The sequence below is a fragment of the Mesocricetus auratus genome, unplaced genomic scaffold (assembly GCF_017639785.1).
Source record: "Mesocricetus auratus isolate SY011 unplaced genomic scaffold, BCM_Maur_2.0 Super-Scaffold_100004, whole genome shotgun sequence".
Lineage (NCBI taxonomy): Eukaryota > Metazoa > Chordata > Mammalia > Rodentia > Cricetidae > Mesocricetus > Mesocricetus auratus.
The window spans coordinates 62,581,188-62,601,523 of record NW_024429189.1 but is presented as its reverse complement, the minus strand read 5'-3'; positions in this window follow the sequence as shown (position 1 = coordinate 62,601,523).

Sequence of the window (20,336 nt, the reverse complement as noted above, 5' to 3'; positions counted from 1 at the left end):
AAACCATGTCCGGGAATGACAAGGGAAGCACCATAACCCAATTCCAGAGCCAGCTTTTCAGTAAAGCAGAACATCACAAAACAGCTTTCATATTATCCACACCCAAATGACATTTCAATCCCTACTAAACTGGACCCAGTAGTCAGAAAACTCAGAGATAAATTCTGAGCCCCAGTCATCAAAGTGGCCATGGCAGTGATGGAAGCTCACACACTCAAAAGAGACCAGTCAGAAACAAAACATGCTACCATTCATACATTCAGCTGAGCCTGACCCATCTCTGCCTCAGCTCCATGTTTGTAGCAAAACTTCTAGATACATCAGAAAACACAGACACATCCACACACACACAAAATAGATGAAACTTTTCCATCTGTCAGAGCCTGATGGAAATCACTGAATTTTAATTCCAAGGCCACCTTAGTAACTCCTGCTGCTGAATCCAGTGTCCACCTGCCTGCATCACAGGTGAAAGGGAAGGCAATGGAACCCTGCTGGAGAAAAGGTAATAGTACACAGGATAAGGATATTGTTTGTTATTTATTGTGAGAAATTACAGAAGACAATGAAAACCCAGGTTAGTCTCTGCAGCCTTTTGAGACCCAACCAGGTCTCTGAAAGAGAGCTAGTGAGTATCTCCTCAGCCCTTTATTCCACACACCTGTACACACTCGTAGCCATGCCCGTAATGGGCGTGGTCAGGATAACATACCTAGATTTCTCCCTACTATTCCCCTTTTAGTCTAAAGAAAAGATTTAGAATTGAAACAAACTAAATTGTGTCATTGTACAAAATGTCTTAAACATATATAAAGAAGATTATATATGAACATACATACATAGAAGATGATAAGGATATTTATGCATCAAACTTCATGAATAGAAAGAAGACCTTAAAAGTATGACAAATTGCAATATACAAATTATCCAAGAAAGGAATACAACTTGATTGTACAAAAGTTACATCATACAAGAGAAACTATAACACTGTAAGTTGTCTATAGCTAATAATTATTGAGGTAAATCACAAGAAGTTATAATAACAAACCTATATACCATCCTAAGTATATCTATCCCATCTAAAACCTAGACTTATCTGAAAGAGATGCCCAAGTCTGAACACCTCCTTCCAATCCCAACCTTAAACAATTGAAAACTAACCCTGAACAGGTGTAAATTATCCCTTAGTGTCAATAGTAGGGAAAGGGGGTGTAGTATTCTTAGAAATACTTCCTGCTGAAATGGGACAATGATGATCTCATGGGATCCTATAGGAAGAAAATTTTTGAGTAGTGAAAGTCTAGTAGATTAGCTACAACATTGTATCCAGTCTCTGTTTGGCAGGAGATACTTGACTGAAGTTCTTATCTGAAGTTCTGGCCAGAGTGTAAAAAGAAGATGCATCATATCAGCTGGCTAGTCTGGAGTTGTCTAAAACGACATAGTTCCAAACCAGTTTCAGGATGCTAATTGTCAGTTCAGATGCATCAAGTTGGATCAGGTGGAATCAAATAAGTAGGGCCCCATTTTCTTTCCAGAGAGTCATTCAGATGTTCACCAGTTTGACCAAAGAAAATTTCTTAACAAATAGGAGCACCCCCCTCCCCCACCCTGCCGATAGTCTCCCATACAACCCAAATTCCAGGAACCCAGCAGAGCCTGGGCATTACTGAGTTCTCCTTAGCGCCCAGAATTTCTAACATCTCACGCTGTGTCTCTCCAAATCCTCAGCTTGGCCCCTGGTGTGACTCTTCACGTTTTTCAGTTCCCAGTCTTCACTAATGAACCCCCAGGATCTCAGGCAGGTCAGAAAAAGAACTTGTGGCTGTTTGAACTCTCAAATTTTCTAGAATTAACCAGAGGGTCATGCAACATCTCACTTTGCCCTGCACATAGGGATATCAAGCCTCATCAGGTCCCCTACATTCCCAGATGGAGATCGTGAGAACCAGAACCAGAAACAAGACAGGCAGATGTCACAAAAAGCTTTTAAAAATGCTAGCTATCCCCCTTTTTCAAGCACAGCCATTTTACTATAGAACCAAAGGCATGGATTAACATTCCAAAGTGCACACACCCTGGGGCAGCTCAGCCTCTGGGAAGTTCTGGCATCAAGAATCTAGCTTCAGAATTTGGAGGGATAGTCCAATCTCTTGGGGAACTCCAAATGCTAAACCTGAGAATCACAAGGTCTTTTCCACCAAATCCACAATTTTCCAATTAAAGCAAACTATATTTAGGAGTCTATCCTAGGATTAGCCAGCCAGCTATGTCTCCCTATGTAGAATTTGAGCGTGCACCCCTAGCTGACCTCTTGAGATTCCTATTATAGGAGAGATAAGGTGTTCATAGGGGAGGGAGAGTTGTCTGGTGTACATTGTTAGAAAATGTTTGCTATAATATTCAGAGAGCCGGGTGTTAGTGGCATACGCCTTTAATTCCAACACTCGGGAGGCAGAGATAGGAAGGAATGAGGCCCATCCTGGTCTATAGAGCAAGTTCCAGGACAGCCTCCAAAAGGATAGAGAGAAACCCAGTCTCGAAAAAAAAAAAAAGGGTAAAATAAGAAATAAAATAAAAAATCTCCAGTCTTTTGCCTGATCCACTGAGGTCAGGAAAGTAAAGGGGAACTGAGAGATCTAAAAGGCTAGCCAGTAAGGCTATGTGGATGTGTTAAAAAGGGGTACCAAGCTAGGGGTACCGGACTAAATCTCCAGGCCTTCGCCTGAAAAAGGTCAGGAAAGTAAGGGGACCCTGAGAGATTGCCCTCAGATGGGGGGTGGATTGGATTAAATCTCCAGGCCTTCGCCTGACAAAGGTCAGGAAAGTAAGGGGACCCTGAGAGATTGCCCTCAGTTGGAGGGGGGATTGGATTAAATCTCTAGGCCTTAGCCTGACACTAAGGTCGGGGGAAAAAGGGGAACCCAGAGATTGCCCTCAATTGGAGGGTGGATTGTGTAAATCTTAAGGCTTTTTGCATGAGGGAATATCCTGGGTTGAAGAATAGATTAAAAATGGGTGAATAGCCGGGCGTTGGCAGCACACGCCTTTAATCCCAGTACTCGGGAGACACAGGCAGGCAGATCTCTTGAGTTCAAGGCCAGCCTGGTTTACAGAGCAAGTTCCAAGACAGCCTCCAAATAATACAGAAAAAAAAATTGGTAACAAGCTGGGCGGTGGTGGCACACGCCTTTAATCCCAGCACTTGGGGAGGCAGAGGCAGGCGTATCTCTGTGAGTTCGAGGCCAGGCTGGACTGACAGCCTCAAACAATACAGAGAAACCCTGATTTTAAAAAAAATGGGTGAAACAAAAAATTTGTAACAGTAAAAATGTACTGGTATTAAGTAAAGAAAAAGAAAAAGAAAAAGGTATATAGAATGGAAATTTTTGTTTACATTTAAGTTCTATTTTGTGAGTCATCTCTAAAAACTTTGGCCAAAATCCTGGCCTATCCACCTTGCATCTACAGAGTTACAAGGAGTAGGTACAGCTGTACCCCATGACTGTAGCTCAAATGGAGGAATGATAAAGAACATACAATACTTTTTAACCCCTTTAGTTCAAGGATTGGCTGGAGTTGTTCTTTTATATAGATTTCAATTAAGGAAGCTTCATTGCAACAGACTAATCATGACCTAGGGAAAAAGGATGACTGAAAAATGCATGTATGTTCTGAATGTATGGTGTGGCCACACCAGTATGTATGAAGTGTGATTGTGAATGCATGAGTGTGAACTGCTTATATGATTAAAAGGATACTTAAATCCCTTCAAAAATAGTTAAGAAGCTACCTAGATTGCTTTAAATATAGACAAAAGGAACATCCAGCCAGTCTGTTAATGTTTTACAGAAAAATTTAAGATGCAAATGAGGCCTTGTCAGCTAGTGAGAACTCTACAGGTTAGATTGGGAAAGACTGCTCACAGACTTCAAATAATTTTCACAAGTTATTTGGACACATTATAGTTTACAATCTTTGAGTGATTTTCAGAAGTTTTTGGGAAATATTTAATGGATATGTCCTTTTTAATGGACATCTACAAATAATCTAAGTAGTAATCCCAATTTACCTAGATAGTCAACCAAGGAGGGTAGACAAATCCTTCTACTATTATGGTCCAGCTTCAACAGTTCAAAAAAGAAATTTTTTTTAGAAAATAAAAAAAGGGGAATAATGTCCCCAGTCCCCACATGACTCATCAAATAATACACTCCTCATTCAAAAATTTTATAATGTGAATGCCAGTGAGCTTCAGACAGATTCTGGCATGATGGAACTTGAGCAACCATTGCTCAGGTCAAATGGAGACATCCATGCACTAAACAGTGGAGAAGACCCTAATTTGGGGTCGAGGGCATGTTTGTGTTTTCTTGTAGGAAAAGAATAAAAGCTTCGGCATGGAGCAGAGAAAAACTGGACCTGAGACCATGGGAGCCTACCTAAGCTAGTTTGAGTGAGATCTCCTAAATCAGTGTTCCTGACCCTTGATGTCATCGAATCTAGAGCCCAAGAAAGAAAGAAAACAGTCGGTTCGAGATTTCCAGTTTCTCAACAGACCTGCTGCATCAACCTTCCGGACCGATGAGTTTTCATCGTGAAGCCAACAGAGAAAAAAGGACCCATTTAAAACATTTGGACATGGTATGGACTGTGATGAGGGGCAAAAGCCTCTTTTAAGTAATTGAACAGGATATGGTCACTTGAAATATCAGACTTGATGGTTCCTGTTTCTGGAATCACGACTAGGCCAGTGTATTTTTCTAGAGAGATGCAACTTGTCCTAATGCGACAAAAAGGAGACTTTGACTCAAGTTGCATAATCAGCTGATGTTAAATCAACAAACTGCATCACCACAGGAACAAATTGGTGCTCTGTGGATAGTGCAACAAGCCTATTGTTCATATTTTTCATGATGCTACATGTGTAACATCAATGATTGTACCTAATGTATCTGTGCAAGTGCACTTTCTAAATGCTTTCCTGAGCAGATCTTGGAACTATTGTAAACTTTATCAAATTGTAAATGTAAATCACATGCGGGTTACCCTTGTAACAGAATGTAAATCACGTGTGGGTTACCCTTGTAACAGACGAAGGCTGGTAGAATGTTATGGCCCAGATCTGGTGATGGGTACGGTGATGGAGAGGCGCTATGTCAATGGGGGTCCTGGAAATGGTGGCAGTGGCGGTAGGCATTCTGGCTTTATGCCGAGCTCAAACGTGCCTTGTTCCAGAGGCAAGAGATCCGTAACCAAGTATTGCTTAGCTTAGCCCATGGCAATCCCGATAGCCATGAAGGTTGGTTACAGATGATTTAAGGTTGGGGTGTCTCCGACGACGGGCAACTTGTGGGGAAGACCCCTCCTGCCTAAGACAGGGGTTCAAGGTCCCCCAAGGACGGGAAAGGGAGGGTGACCCTACTTGACCTAAGCCAGGAGTGCCTCATTTAAAAATAAAAAGGGGTGAATTGTGGGAACACCAGACCTTGAGCAGAGACCCACTTCCCCTTCTGCCTGGGAGTAGGCAGCTGTAAGACAATGTTTACTAAAACATGTTTACTAAAAACAATACAATGCCTGGGGGCATTAAGTTCCTGGAAAAGGCCTGCCCACAGAAACCACCCTGACCTCGACCTTGTCCAAAGACTAACCACCTCTTCTGCCACGCCCAGATCAGTTTCTGGGGTCAGAGCAGAACCAGCCAGGGGAGAGGAGAGAGCAGAAGCTTCTCTGGTGGGAGCCTTTCTTAGGAAGTTTTCTTGAACCTTTTTGGGGCCTGCTTAAAGTTTTCTTTACATCGTTGAACGAGTCTCTGTGTTGTCAATCCCCGACACCCTCTGCACGTTCTCAGACACAGGCCACGCAGCAGACGCGACAGAGGGATACTCTCTTGACCTAAATACATGGGGGAGGGCCTGGGTCCTGTCCCAAATGATGTGACAGATTTTGATGATCCCCAATAGGAGGCCTCACCCTCCCTAAGGTGTGGATAGGGTGGGACAGGGAGGATGGGAGGAATGGGAGGATGGGAAGGAGAGGGAACTGGGATTGGTATGTAAAATTAGGTTGTTTTTAATTTAAATAAAAATAAAAAAGGGATACAAAGAAAAATATAATGAAACGGTAAGGATATAATACATCATGTGAATGGTGGAAAGTTTAGTGTAAGTTCACAAGCAAACATGTCTTACAGTTTACATCAGATCCAAGAAACAGGAACTTATTCTTAATTACAAATATAAATCTGAATTTACAAGGACTTAACATAAGACAAACATTGAACTTATTCTTAACTGTCTTAAGTATAAACAGAACCCTTAACCTGCATGGTATGTTTTTCCTGTTTTCATATCAGAGATGTAAAACAGTTATAAAGCCAATCAGGGAAATAGTAAGGAAAAAAGTCACAAAACTGGAATATTTTCTCAGATTTCCTAAGAAACAAAGTTGGATTGGGATCAGGTGCTGCATTTTTATTTAAGAAGTAGGATTTCAGTACTGGGTGAAGGGAAATAGAACTAAGAGGGAAGAAATGAGGAAGAAACGCGTTGTTCAGTCTCCATAGTGATGACTACAGGGGAAATAGTCAAGATACATGGCTGGCATCACAGAGGCATGGCACCTAAGTCTCAGGCTCTCCTCCCCTGTCAGGTGTATGGTAAAATTGTGCTTACGTGGTTCCAGTTAGAAAGAAAGAGGTAATGCATATGCCTTGCTCCCTCTGTCACCTTTCACCCTGTGTTAACTATTTTTCCTGCTTCTGTGACAAAATACCTGATAAGAACAGTCTCGGTGGGGTAGTCATAGTGACTGGATCTTCACGTAGTGAACCACCTTGAATCTGAGAATGTCTATGTTCTGTTGTCTTTGTCCTGTTTATTCAATCTGGGACCCACATTTAGGATAGTTTGCCCCACTTCAATTAACCTAATTAAGATAATCTCTCACAGGCATGCCCAGACTCATGTCTCCTAGGTGACTGTAGCTCGTGTCAAGTTGACAATATTCACCATCACATATCCAGTGAAGGAAGTTCACTCCACAAAAAATTAACTCGTGTGATTTCCTGAACAGAACACCAACAGCACAGGCACTAAGATCAACAATTAATAAATAGGACCTCATGACGCTGAAACGTTTCTGTAAGACAAAGAATACCATCAACAGGAAAAAACCTGGGAATCAACCTACCACCAGAACCAGCCATGAAGCTCTTGGGCATATGCCCAAAGGATGCTCAATCATACTACAAGGACACTTTCTCAACTATGTTCAACTTTATTTGTAATAGCCAGAACCTGGAAACAATCGAAATGTCCCTGAACCAGGGAATGGATAAAGGAAATGTGGGTACATTTACATAATGAGTATTACTGAGCTGTTAAAAAACAAGGATACCAGGAAATTTGAAGGCAAATGGATAGAACTAGAAAAAAATCATCCTGAGAGAGGTAACCCAGGCTGAGAAAGACAAACATGGTGTGTACTTACTAAGAAGCAGATATCAGTTGTAAAATAAAGGACAGCCATGCTACAAGCCACAGCCCCAGAGAAGCTATGTAACAAGGGGGCTTATGTGGAAACACCCAGATCTCCCTAGGAAAAGGAAATAGAAGAGATTTCATGAGTGGACCGAGGGCAGGTAGGAAACGGAACATGAAGGATCAGGTTGGGAGAGGGCAGAGGGAGAGAGTACTACCAGAAGAGAGGGGACATTTCAGGGTCAAGTAAAAACCTCATACAAAGGAATCTCCCAGGAATCTACAAGGAAGACCTCAAATTAGACTGCTAGAAATAACAGACATGTAGTATGAACTGGCCATCTCCTGTAACCAGATTAATGCCTAGCCAAATTGTCATCAGAGAGCTTCATCCATCAACTGATTGAAACAGATGTAGACCCAAAGCCTAACATTAGGCAGAGCTCACGGATTCCTGTAGAAGAGGTGGGAAAAGATTGAAGAAGCCAGAGGGATCAAGGACACAATAATAAACCACACAGTATCAACTAGCCTTGGTTCACAGAGAGAGAGCCTGCATGAGACTGACCTAGGCAATCTGCTTATATGTTACAGTTGTGTAGCTTGGTCCTCTTATGGGACTCCTAACAGTGGGAACAGGGGCTGTCTCTGATTCTTTTACTGGCTTTTGGGACCCTACTCCTCATACTGTGTAGCCTTGCCCAGCTACATGGGGATGTGCTTAATCTTACTGCAACTTGATATGCCATGTTTTATTGATAGTCACAGGAGACCTTCCCTTTCCTAAACAAAACCAGAGGGGAATGTGTGTGTGTGTGTGTGTGTGTGTGTGTGTGTGTGTGTGTGTGTGTGTGTGTGTGTGTGTGTGTGTGTGTCAGTCAGAGGTGGAAACAGAGGGTGATTGAAGGGAGACTGGGAAGAAGGGAGAGAGGGAAACTTGGGCTGAGATGTAAAATAAATGAATTTATTTTAAAAACTTAACTCCTTCATCTTACTTCCATATATTTTGAAATCTTCAAGGGAGTTGCATTCTGAACTTAACATGAGACTATCTCAACCCTGACTGTAAAGAGTCCAACTCTTGGGATGTGACTGTCTGCCCTGTGAGGTGGCTAAGGTAAAGTTCTAGGAGACAAGAGAGGATATAAACATTGGAGATGTCCAGTAAAGAAGAGCCCTTTGTGTGGCTTTCAGGGCTGTCGGAAAGAGACAGATGAAACTGGTCTGGGGTTGCTAACAGCACAGGGGGCAACAGGAGGAAACATCAATTTGTTAAGGGTAAGTTCACTGCCAACAACTTGCAATTTAAGTTAAGTGGAAGTTGTACAATTTGAAGTCTTACAATTGAAGAAGGCAAGTTCCTCAATAACTCCAAAATAAAACTGATAAAAGAGGCAGCCACCAAGCTGCAGGCCTCTCCCAAATACCTTCTGTTAATGGTTCTCCTCCAGGGAGAGGAGGCCAACATGCAGGCAACAAGGGGATTAAGAGGCAGCCCTGTCACTGGAGCCTACTGTTTTGATTGCCTCAAAAGAGAAGCCATTAAGCTAAGACACAGGATGGTGGTCACAGCACAAAGAGCAATAGGTAAAAGGGGAAAGCTTCAGGCTTAAAAACAACATCTAAACAAGATTGTGCTGTTATTACTCCCGCAGGTAATGAATAGGCTGGGAGCCTGCCAAGAATTTTGAGGGAAATTTTGCTTTAAATACTTCAAGCTTGGCCACCTGCAGTCTATGGTTTTTAACTCCTAATGAAACCCCAGGTCCTTGGCCTCTGCCAGCAAGAAGCTGTTCTAAGGAATCTGTGCAGCTGGACAGAAGGACTTCCTCCCCAAGGACCTCCTCTAAAGTAGCTTTGGGAGTAAGGAGGGGGGATTACCATTCCAAAGAGAAGAGCCCAGGCTGCCCAACAGCCATTTAAACACTTATTCCACAGCTAGAGTAAAAGGAGTCCCTTTTGTGGCCTTGTTGGTAGGTCTCCAACCATCTGCTTTGTGTTATAGTTTTGCTGCTGTGACGGCCTTCCTCCTCCAGTGCTCTATCCTGGTGGACATGAAAAGTAATTTTTAAAAAAATCACTAAACTTATTCAATGTACAAACTCAAGAACCAGACAAATACTTTCGAAATATGAGCTACGGCATATAATTGAATGATAACTTGAATATGTGGAGCAGTGATGACCAGTGCCTGAAAAAGAATCTACAGATGCTAATCATCCCAGGGTGAATCATGACAAACAGTAAACATTGTGCAGTTTCCACTCTTCTGTTCCTTAATCACAGACTCTTGTATTAGCAGCAATAATACCAGTTCAAACACACACTTGTCCTACTCTGAGGGTACACTGATGTCCTGTGAGACCCTCCTGATGTTGACATAATCTGATCTGACAATGAGGTTAGCGTCACTTAGAATGTTGAAGCAGAGACTTCTGACCTCCTCTCTTCCTCATCCCCATTTCCTGTTTTGGAATATGAATTTAATATAATACCTGAGAACAGAGAAGCTCTCATGTCACCTGGAGAATGAAAACCATACTTGCCCTAGGGCAGAGTGAACAAACGGTGAAGATAATCACCGTGTACCAAAAGTTGGAGAAGTGATTTGATTTGGCCATTCCACGGCATACACATACACCAGCAGCCATGGTATACACCAAGGATATTTCTTTGTCACTTAAGTTTTGTTTTGTCTTGTTTTGTTTCTAAAAAGTAAGCAGTTAGCAACAGAGAGAAAGGCTCTAAGTCCTTAACAAGTCTATGCATCAGTTAAATTAACACAGGAATTTTTCATATGAAAAAGAAATAAAGTGCTATAATATGAGAATACTGTCATGGTAGGGGTGCTATGACATGCAGCCAAAAAACATATTCAATTTGGATGCCACAACTGAAAAATCACAGCATCAGGAAGTGTTTACAGAAGTGAATATGAAATGAAGAAGTGCAGCCACACTTTAAACGAGGAATGAGGGCGTCTGCCCAATTCTTCAGAATAAATCAGAAGACTCCGTGCTGATAACAAGATGGCTAGCTCCTCTTTAGAACCTCTTCGGCCAGAAGCTTATGACAACAAATAACACAGTGTATCCCATGCAAACCCATTTTCTCTGCTGTATAAGGTTTGGTATTGGCACTTAATTTCTCATCTCTATATTTATAAGTCATTTCTATCAGCTCCCTTTCTATACTTACCCAGAAGCAGAAGCAAACATAGGTCCTGCCAAGGAACTGATGGCTAAAGAAACATATAACCCATGTTTGGATAAAGAAACATGTCACTCATGTAATAGACTCAATATAGATGCTGGTTGATAGATGAGGGAATAAAGAAAATGTGGTACATATACAATAGAGCATTATTCAAGGATAAAGAACAGACTGATGTCATAGGACTTAGCACATCCCCAGTTTTCCTTCAAAACCTTGTATTTATATAAACTCTTAAGAGCATCATGAATGTCATTTAGCAACAGGAAAAATCTATTAGTCTACTTTTTGTCCAATAAGAGCATTACTTCTCTTAGGAAATCTAAGATCTAAACCATAGATGATATTGGGCTAACAGCAAAACATGACTATTAAAAAAAAGTCATTCTGCTCATGCCACTTTGGCTATCAGATATTGGAAATGAAGTAGCATCTGAGCTCTGGAATACTGTGGGCATGTTATCATGTGACCAATGTCTGAGCTCAAGGACACTGTAAAGATGTTAACACATGACTAGCCTCTGAGCTCACAGACCATGTGACTTCTGTTAGATTCTGATAGGATACTACAAAGTCACTGGTGTTTTAGACTGGGAATACTGGGAGGGTATTTCCATGTTAGTGATATCTGAGCTCCTAGATACCATGAGCATGATATCATGTGGTTAGTATCTGACCTTCTGAGTATTGTAAGGCTGTAATATAATACCAGTGTGTTAGCTTCTGAATACTGTAAAGATTTTCCCATGTGACATGTATTTGAGCCTATGGATACTGTGAGTTTGTTATTATATGACCAGTATAGTACCCTCTGAACACAAGGAGGATATTGCCATGTGGTTAATGTCTGAGCTCCTGGATACATCTACCTAGTGTCCAGGCCTCTAGAAACTGTGAGGGTTTTACCATGAGACTAGTATATGAGCTCCCAGACACTGAGAGGGTATCACCATGTGACTTAATTCCTAGATACAATTTGGCTAGTGTATTAAGTTAGGCTTTGGGAAATGTGAGGGTGTTATCATGTGGCTAGTGTCTGAGATTTGATTACCATGAATATGTTACCAAGTGCCTAGTATCTGAACTTCTATATACTGTGAACACATTAGCAGGTAACTAGTGTCTGACGAGTTGGATACTGTGTGTTATAGTATGACTAGGATCTTAGCCTTAAAACACAGTATGTAACCACGTATCTGTAATGTTCCTTACTGTGAATGTTACCATGTGACTAGTGTCTGAGCTTCTGGAGACTGTGAGCATGTTATCATGTGACCAGTGTCTGAAATGCTGGTTACTGTGAGTATGTTACCATGTGACTAATGGCTGAGCCTCTGGAGACGGAACATGTTACCACATGACTAGTGTCTGAAACCCTGAGCATGATAATGATACTCCCAGATACTATGAGTTTTTGCCAAGTTTCTGGGCTTCTGGATATAGTGATGGTGATAGTGTTCAGTGTTTAGCTCTTAGATACTTCAGCACATTACCATGTGACAAGTGTCTTAGACTGTGGAAATTATAAGAGTGTCCTCATATGACTAGGATCTAAGCTCCTAGATACTGTGAGGGGGTTACCATGTGACTAGTACCTTTACTCCTAGACAATGGGAACATGTTACAAAGTAACTAGTCTCTTAGCCTCTAGATACTGTGTTCTATGCAACTAGTATGTGAACTCCTGGGTACTGTGAGCTTGTTACTATGTAACTCTCAATATTGACTCCTGGACATTGTGTGTTAGCATCTCAAGATTGACTCCTAGATAATGTGAGAATGTTATCATGTTACTGGTGTCCAAACTTCTGGATACTGTGAGATGTTTACCATGTGGCAATACCTTGAGCCTATGGGTACTGTGAGTGTATTATCACATGACAAGTATCTTAGTCTCTGGATACTGTATGGGTATATCAGATACTTTGAAGGTGTTACCACATGACTAATGTTTATGCTTTTGTGTTACCAAGCAACCAGCATATGGACTCTTGGATGCTGGGAGCATACTACCACATTACTAGTATCTCAGCTCCTGGAAAGTATGTGCATATTAGCAGGTCACTAATATCTAACCTTCTAGATACTGTAACAATGTTGCCAGATGATTAATGTGTGAGGGCATGGATATTGTGAGCATACTGCCATGTTGCTCACAGAAACTGTGAGCATGCTATAATGTCACTAATTTTTTAGGTCCTAGATGCAATGAGAACACAGAGACTACTGTCTGAGTTCCTAGATATTATGAAGGTGTTAAGATGTGACTGGTACTGACATCACTGACACTATGATCATGTTACCATATAACTAGTGTTTATGCTCCTGCATACCTTCAGTGTGTTACCACCTGACTAGAACATGAGCTCTTGGTGCTGTGATCTTGTTACTATCTGACTAGTGTCTGAGTTCCTGGATACTAGGAGCATGTTACTATTTGACTAGAGTTTGAGATCCTGGATACTCTGAGCTTGTTACCATCTGACTAGGGTCTAGTCTCCTGGATACTGTGTGAGTGTTTCATGTTATTACTGCTGCAGTCATAGATACTATGATCATGTTCATGTTACCATTTTCTGTGCTCCTGCATATTGTCAGGATACTACCATGTGGCTAGTGTCTGAGCTCCTGGATACTCTGACTGTTACCATGTGACTCTTGTCGAACAAAGAGTGAGACAAAAATTCTTTAGAAAGACTGGGAGATGAGGAAGAGTGAAAGAGTGAAGACATGACTTGATACTAACTCAAGCAATGTCTCCCTTTGGAAGAAAAGGTAAATAATGTAGACTTTTGAAGCTTTCAGGAAGTCAGGAGTATATTTTTAAAGCATCAGAAGTTAGACTTGATTGCCAATGGAAATAACCTAGTTGGGAATTTTTTGCTGCAATGAAGGCAGTTTCTGGTGTTGAATACTCATCCGCATGCATTAGTGTGTAGTAACAGATTTTGGACAGGACCATGGGTTTCCTCTGTTGGTAGGACAGACAGAATTTATGGAACAACTGTAGGGTTATTAAAATGATTGGCATTGAATAGGTGAATGAAAGCCTTTCATTCCATCTTTTGTTTCTCTGTGAAGTCTGAAGTGATGGAATAAGAGAGAGGGAAAACAGTGCAATAGCAGGTAACACTGGAGCTGTACAATATGCCTATGAACTGGGAAAGGGCTTGCCCAGAGAACTGCATTAACATAACCCGATTGCCCTGGGTGTCAATTTAAAATAAGTTGTTCATAGAGATCAAGTCAATGTGCAACCATTTTATTTGACCCTCTTTTAGTCATATGGCAGTTGCAGAAGCTGGGATTAGCAAAATACATATATATCAAAATACAGCCATTTCTAACACCTTTGGTTTTCTATGACTTCTGTTTGAAAATTGAACTGCCCCTTCTTTGTGCTTTCCAGCCCCACTCTGTACAATTTCAGGGTGAATGAAGTAGTACTTGACACGTTTTTATGTTATCATTGGGAGTGTACTGTGAGTATGTGCATATGCACGGATGCATGTGAAGCCAGAGGACAACCTCGGCTGCCATTCCTTAGGTACCTCCCATATATTTTTTTTCTTTTGAGATAGAGTGGCTCACTGACCTAGAATTAATTAAATCAGCTGTGCTGGCAACCATGAGCCCTTTGTCTGCCTCCTCAGCATTGGAGATACAATTATGTGTCACCACACCCACCTTTTTTAAAATGAGAGCTCTGGGGATTCAAACTCAGACCCTCAGTTTACAAGTCAAGCACTTTACTGAGCCAGCTCCCCAGTCCAGTTCTTATGTTTGTGTCCCCCTCCATATGACCACAGCAACAGTATGACTCATTATTCTGCCAATGGCTAGTAGATAACAGTCTCCTCTTCTGCAACCTCCATAGTACTGTCTTACCATTCTTCCTGTCTTAAACAAGTCCTTCTGGCCTTTTCTACTTCACATTTCTAAAATCAGCCATATTTATTTTATGCCCTTGATTATATCAGCAGCCTACATGCCAATTTGGTACCAACTATCCATGTTTATAAAATGATTTAGCCTCAAAACTCAATGACTTAAAATGCTATCTAATTATCTTCCATGTGTCTATGTGTCAAGACCTTAGACAAGGCATGTCTCTCTCCTATCTCTGCCCCCACATGATGTATGCCAGAGCTGAAAAATTCTAGATGGTCTCTTGACTTCAGTCTGATACCTCAGCTAGGAATACTCAAATACTTGGTTACTGACTAAGACAGCATGACCAGAATTGTGTATAGTGATCCTTGCCCTCCCCACAATATAGGATTTTGCTTTCCACAGTTACATTATGTGTAGGCAATTCTGGCCCAGAAGTATCAAATGAAAAACTGTGAATATAAAGAATTTACAATTTTTAAGTTGTGTTATGATCTAAGTTCTATAAGAAAAATCTCACTCCATCCCATTCCATCCCACCTAGGATGCAAATCACCCCTTATTTAGTACATCCATGGTATACAGTACATATAATAGGAAGAATCATTATATATATATATATATATATATATACATTACACACACATACACAGTTCAACACTATCTGAAGTTTCATGGATAATCTATTGGCCCAAGGATTGTCTTCTACAGTAAAAATCATTGTACACTGTCAACTGGGGTCCTTTGTTCTCCATAGTTTGCCACTTTCTTTGATGTATTTACATGATCTCTCCAGAATTGTAGAAGTTACAGAATGAACATTCTTGATGTTTGGAAGTGAAATTGCATAGCAACACTTCTGCCAAATTTTACTGAATACAGCACTTCACAAGGTCATCCCAGTTCAAGTGGGCAGATTGACACAAGTGCAGGAACACTGAGAGGCAGAGTTTATTGGGGTCACCAAGCCAACAGCTGTCATTCCAGGGATTCCTATTGAGGCAGGAGAGTGAATTTCAATTCATAACAGTGCCTTTTTTTCTTCAGCTTTAATAATTTCATCTTCTGAAGGAATGAAAAGACAGCTTTAGGCTTCATTTTTCTTTGACTATTATTCATTATTAGGCCAAGTGCCTTACCTATACCAGTTACCACACTCCCCATGAGAAAGCATGATAGATACACTCTTTTCTTATCCCAATATCTAGACCACAAATATCTCTACAAAAGAAAAGTTTTTCGAGGCTGGAGAGATAGCTTGGAGGTTAAGAGCACTGACTGCTCTTCCAGGGGTTCTGAGTTCAGTTCCCAGCAACCACATGGTGAATCATAACCATCTAGAATTCAATCTGGTGCCCTCTTCTGGCATATAGGCAGAACAGTGTATATGTAATAAATAAATAAATCTTTTTTAAAAGTTTCATATTTAACTTTTGACTCTACTTCCAATCCCTCTGTATAGCTGTGACCCTTAAGCCAAAGACTTGGTCTTGGAATTTCAAAGTCTACAAATGCTTTAGGGATACTTGAAGAGTCAGACTGCAGAATAACAACAAAAGCTATTTCATTAAAGGGCTTCAGGTTTTAAACTCATTTACTAAAATGTCATTACAGGCACTATTTGTTGAATGTTCATTTCTCACAAAGCACAGGTACTAAGGCATCACCAAACATTTACTGATTTCAGCAATATTCAAGCTGAAGAGACAGGCCTATATTTTGCATATAATGACACTGAAGCCCAGAGAGTTTATATGATTTTCCAGAACACCAAAGTTGTGATTGTTTATGATTGAAACCTATGTCTGTCCCATTGTAAAACCCACATTCCATTTACATCCCCATCCAGCTACAATACCACTCAGAGATCACAGGAGGATCCATGCCAGATCCCACTGCCTCACTGTCACTGCTTTCAAAATTCTTAGTAGTTAGTCAACAGAAGGTCCCAAATTTTCATTTCTTACTGGCTCCCATGGATTACATAGCCAGAGTCTCTTCCGCTCATATGCGAAGTGTCTGGCAGTTTACAACTCTTTTGAACTACATAAGCTGTTTCACGGATGTGTAAGCTGTTTGCGGTAGAAGCATAGTGTAAGCTTTTCTACTTCAAAATCTATCCCCACCCTAACACTTCCTCAAGAATTCTACTTGAGGAATTCAGGTCTTGGAGCTATTTTTCTAAAACCCTTTCTGCAAAAGGTTTATACATCCCATAATCACACATCACTTACCTTGAGTACTCATTGTATTTATCTTCTAGTAGACCAATAGTCTCCAAAACTGTTCTTTTAATTACCCTTAATGCTACTACAAGGACATCCTCTAATAAAAAATCCCCAAATCTATACTAGTAAAGAGATAAATTATTGGGTAATTATTCACAACACAAAGGATTGCTCACTGTGGACTCTTTTAAACTTACACTGAGCACTCATTACTTGTTTATGAGCCATTAACCACTTGAGAGGTTATGGTGCAGAGACAAACTGGAGGATTGACTGCTTTAAGGCTGAAGATAAGGAGTATGGGGTTTAAGTCTCTGAGTTAGACAGTAGACATCAGGGAAAAATGTGTTAGACTGAGAAATCTGGTGAAGGGAAGATCTAATGCATCTGCACAGTTAGCAACATAAAGATGTGATAGGAACCTGATTACAGAAGGTGAATGCAAAGACTTAAAGTAAGCATGGGAGGAAGGTTTTCCACCCAGAAGAAAATACTGCACTGGGTGATGAGATGTTTTAGCTTTCCCAGTTACCACAAAGACTCTGAAATAAGATTACTACCATAGGAACATTCACAACTCTTCCAGCTCCACCTGAGTTTCCTTGGCCCAAATAAGATAGGATTTAGCATCTGTTGGCAGTGAACTGGTATGTATCCCAATAATGAAAGAAACAGAATCTAGACCACCAGTCTTTTGTCCTCAATGTGTGCTGGGTAACCACTACACAGAGAAAAGATGACTTAGATTTTCAAAGCAACTTACACTCTCACAGAAACCATCCCCACCTCTAAAACTCATTGAATGTAAGGAGAGGAACCTAGTATGTATAGTACAAACTCCATGATATGTACAAAATCTCTTCTGTAGGTTTCCTATTGGAATTTGAATGAACTCTGACCTTTTCCAGTGGCTTCTCTCCTAACCCTGACTGCTCAATCTCTTCTCACTCTTCTTCCTATACCCATGCACTATACTCTAACCAGATTGACCTTCTTGTTGTGTCTTGGTAGGTCAGGTTGTGCCTGGCATTCACATCCTGGTACCAGCTGGGAATAGTCTCACACATAGGTTGTTTGTATTTCTGATTCTTTCCATGTCATATAGACTGCATATAAAATTCATCTCAAGGACTAAGGAGATGGCTCAGCTGTTAAAGGCTAGGCCAAAAATAAAATTTATCTCAAAAAAAGAGAATGCCCTGAATATATATCGCGCTGCACATTTTAATGATCATTTCTTTTCACGGTCCACATTCTGTGAGAACAGAAATTTTACCAGCCTATTTCACTACTGAATATCCATTTTCTATTTCCATCGTTGACCTATAGGAGCAACCAAGTAATGTTGGTTCGGGGAATGAATACACGAGTCTACCACGTTAGTGTTAGTTAGCTGCCCCTTAAAGACCAGCGCTGGAAACTGGTAGGCTGTACAAAGGTACAGTATAGAGCTGAACTGGGGTGAGAGGGGTGAGACGTAGCTCTGATCTGTCCCCTGAGCTCACTCACCAGCTACATTTTCCAATGTGAAAATATTCAAATCAGAAAACTAACATTATCGCATGTCATAACTTTCTGGTCAGGCAGTCAGTCAGAAACTTATGTAATCACTCAAAGTCAAGCTGGAAAAAAGTATGATGACAAAAGATACTAAGAGTAGTAATGGCTTCACTATAGAAAAATAGGAAATTGCTTGACCATTAGAAGGCTTTAGGGTCAGAGTACAGGAAGACTGTTCTTAGGTAATCAAGGAATGTGGGGATATGAGAAGCCAAGTGTTGAATCAGGATTGTACAGAGGAACAGAATTTATGTGTGTGTGTGTGTGTGTGAGAGAGAGAGAGAGAGAGAGAGAGAGAGAGAGAGAGATATTAAATCAGTTTACATTAAAACAGTAGTGGCAAGTGTCTCATGCATGGGAAGTTGAGAAACCAGGAGTTGCTGAGTTCATCAGGCTGAGTACCTTAGCAGTCTCAATCTGGTGCTGAAAACCTGGAAGTTTCTCAGACAACTACATGTCCTTAGTCAGTAATCGAAGTGTGGAAACTTTAGAATCCACAGCAGCAACAGCTGCTTGGTAGGAAGGAAACCTGTTCAAGCAAAAGGCAAATAAGTTTCCTTCTGCCAAACACTGTTATGTTCATTTGCTTTAAGTAACAGTTAGCTTCAGCATTTCTCTGTTTACTTTTTGTTTGTGTGACCTGTCTATTGATAAGAGTAAGGTACTGCAGTTTCCCACTATAAGTATGTGAGTGTCATATGATTTAAGGTGCAATAGTATTTTTTAACAAACTTTGATGTCCTTGATTTTGGTATATAGGTGTTAAGAAATGAAGTTCTCTTGGTAGGTTTTCTCTTTGATGTGAATGAATTGTCCTTCCCTAACTCTTCTGACTTATTGATTTGAAGTCTATTTTGTTAGATATTAAAATGGCTAAATCAGCTTCTTTCTTAAGTCCATTTGCTTGGGGTATCTTTTTCCAAACTTAGGTATTATAAGAAATGTTTATTGGGGAATGCTATTTTAAGGTGTGTTTTGTTTATGCTGCATTTGTTTAACTCTGTGAAGCTGTGTAATTGTGCCTGTCTAAAACTCCTGATGCTCTAATAAAGAGCTGAATCGCCAATAGCAAGGAAGGACCAAGGATAGGCAGGGCTGGCAGGCAAAGAGAATAAAAGTAGCAGCAAGAGAACAAGGAGAGGAGAATGAACACCAGGGACCAGCCACTCAGCTAGATGCTGAATCAAAAGGAAAGGCACTCAAGGTAGATGCCCTGCCCTAGCCCTAGCCCTAGCCCTAGCCCTTGCCCGGGACCACTGCCAGAATGTGCCACCTATATTTTCAGATTAGTCTTTCCACATCAATTCCAGACAGCTCCTCAGTTGAAGCATCCTCATTAGATGATCCTAATTTGTGGTTTGTTGACATTAAAACCAACTATCACACCCCAGAAAACCTTACCAGTAGTTGGAGTCACTTACCTCACCAACCAGAGACCCTTGTATGATACTCAACAGCCATGGGTAAGTATCACCAGGACATCACAGTGCTCATATGTCATTTGAGAAGATAGATCTAGAAGATATGATCTTCTAAAATAATGCAAACAGTGGAGTTCAGTCTCCCGGTTTAGATATTTCAAGCAGGGAAAACAGTCCAGGGCAATCTTTCTAAAAAGAGAACTGAGAATGGTAAGTATCTAGAATGGTTTCAATCTAATGTGATGTCAAGGAACATTCAGGAACAGAGAGGAAGTTACCTAGCTAGTGGGAAAAGCAGGAAAAGAGACATCTTTCTCAGACCCCCCCCACACACCCCTAAAGAACACTGCGCATCTCCATGTGGAAATCACCATGTTGCCTGTTTTAAGGTTTCTATTGCTGCAACAAAATACCATGAAGCAGCCCCCCATCCCCCCAAAAAAGAACAAATTGGGGAGGAAAGGGTTTATTTGCTTACACTCCCAGATCATAGTTCATCATTGGAGGAAGTCAGAAAAGGAACTTAAGCAGGGATGGAA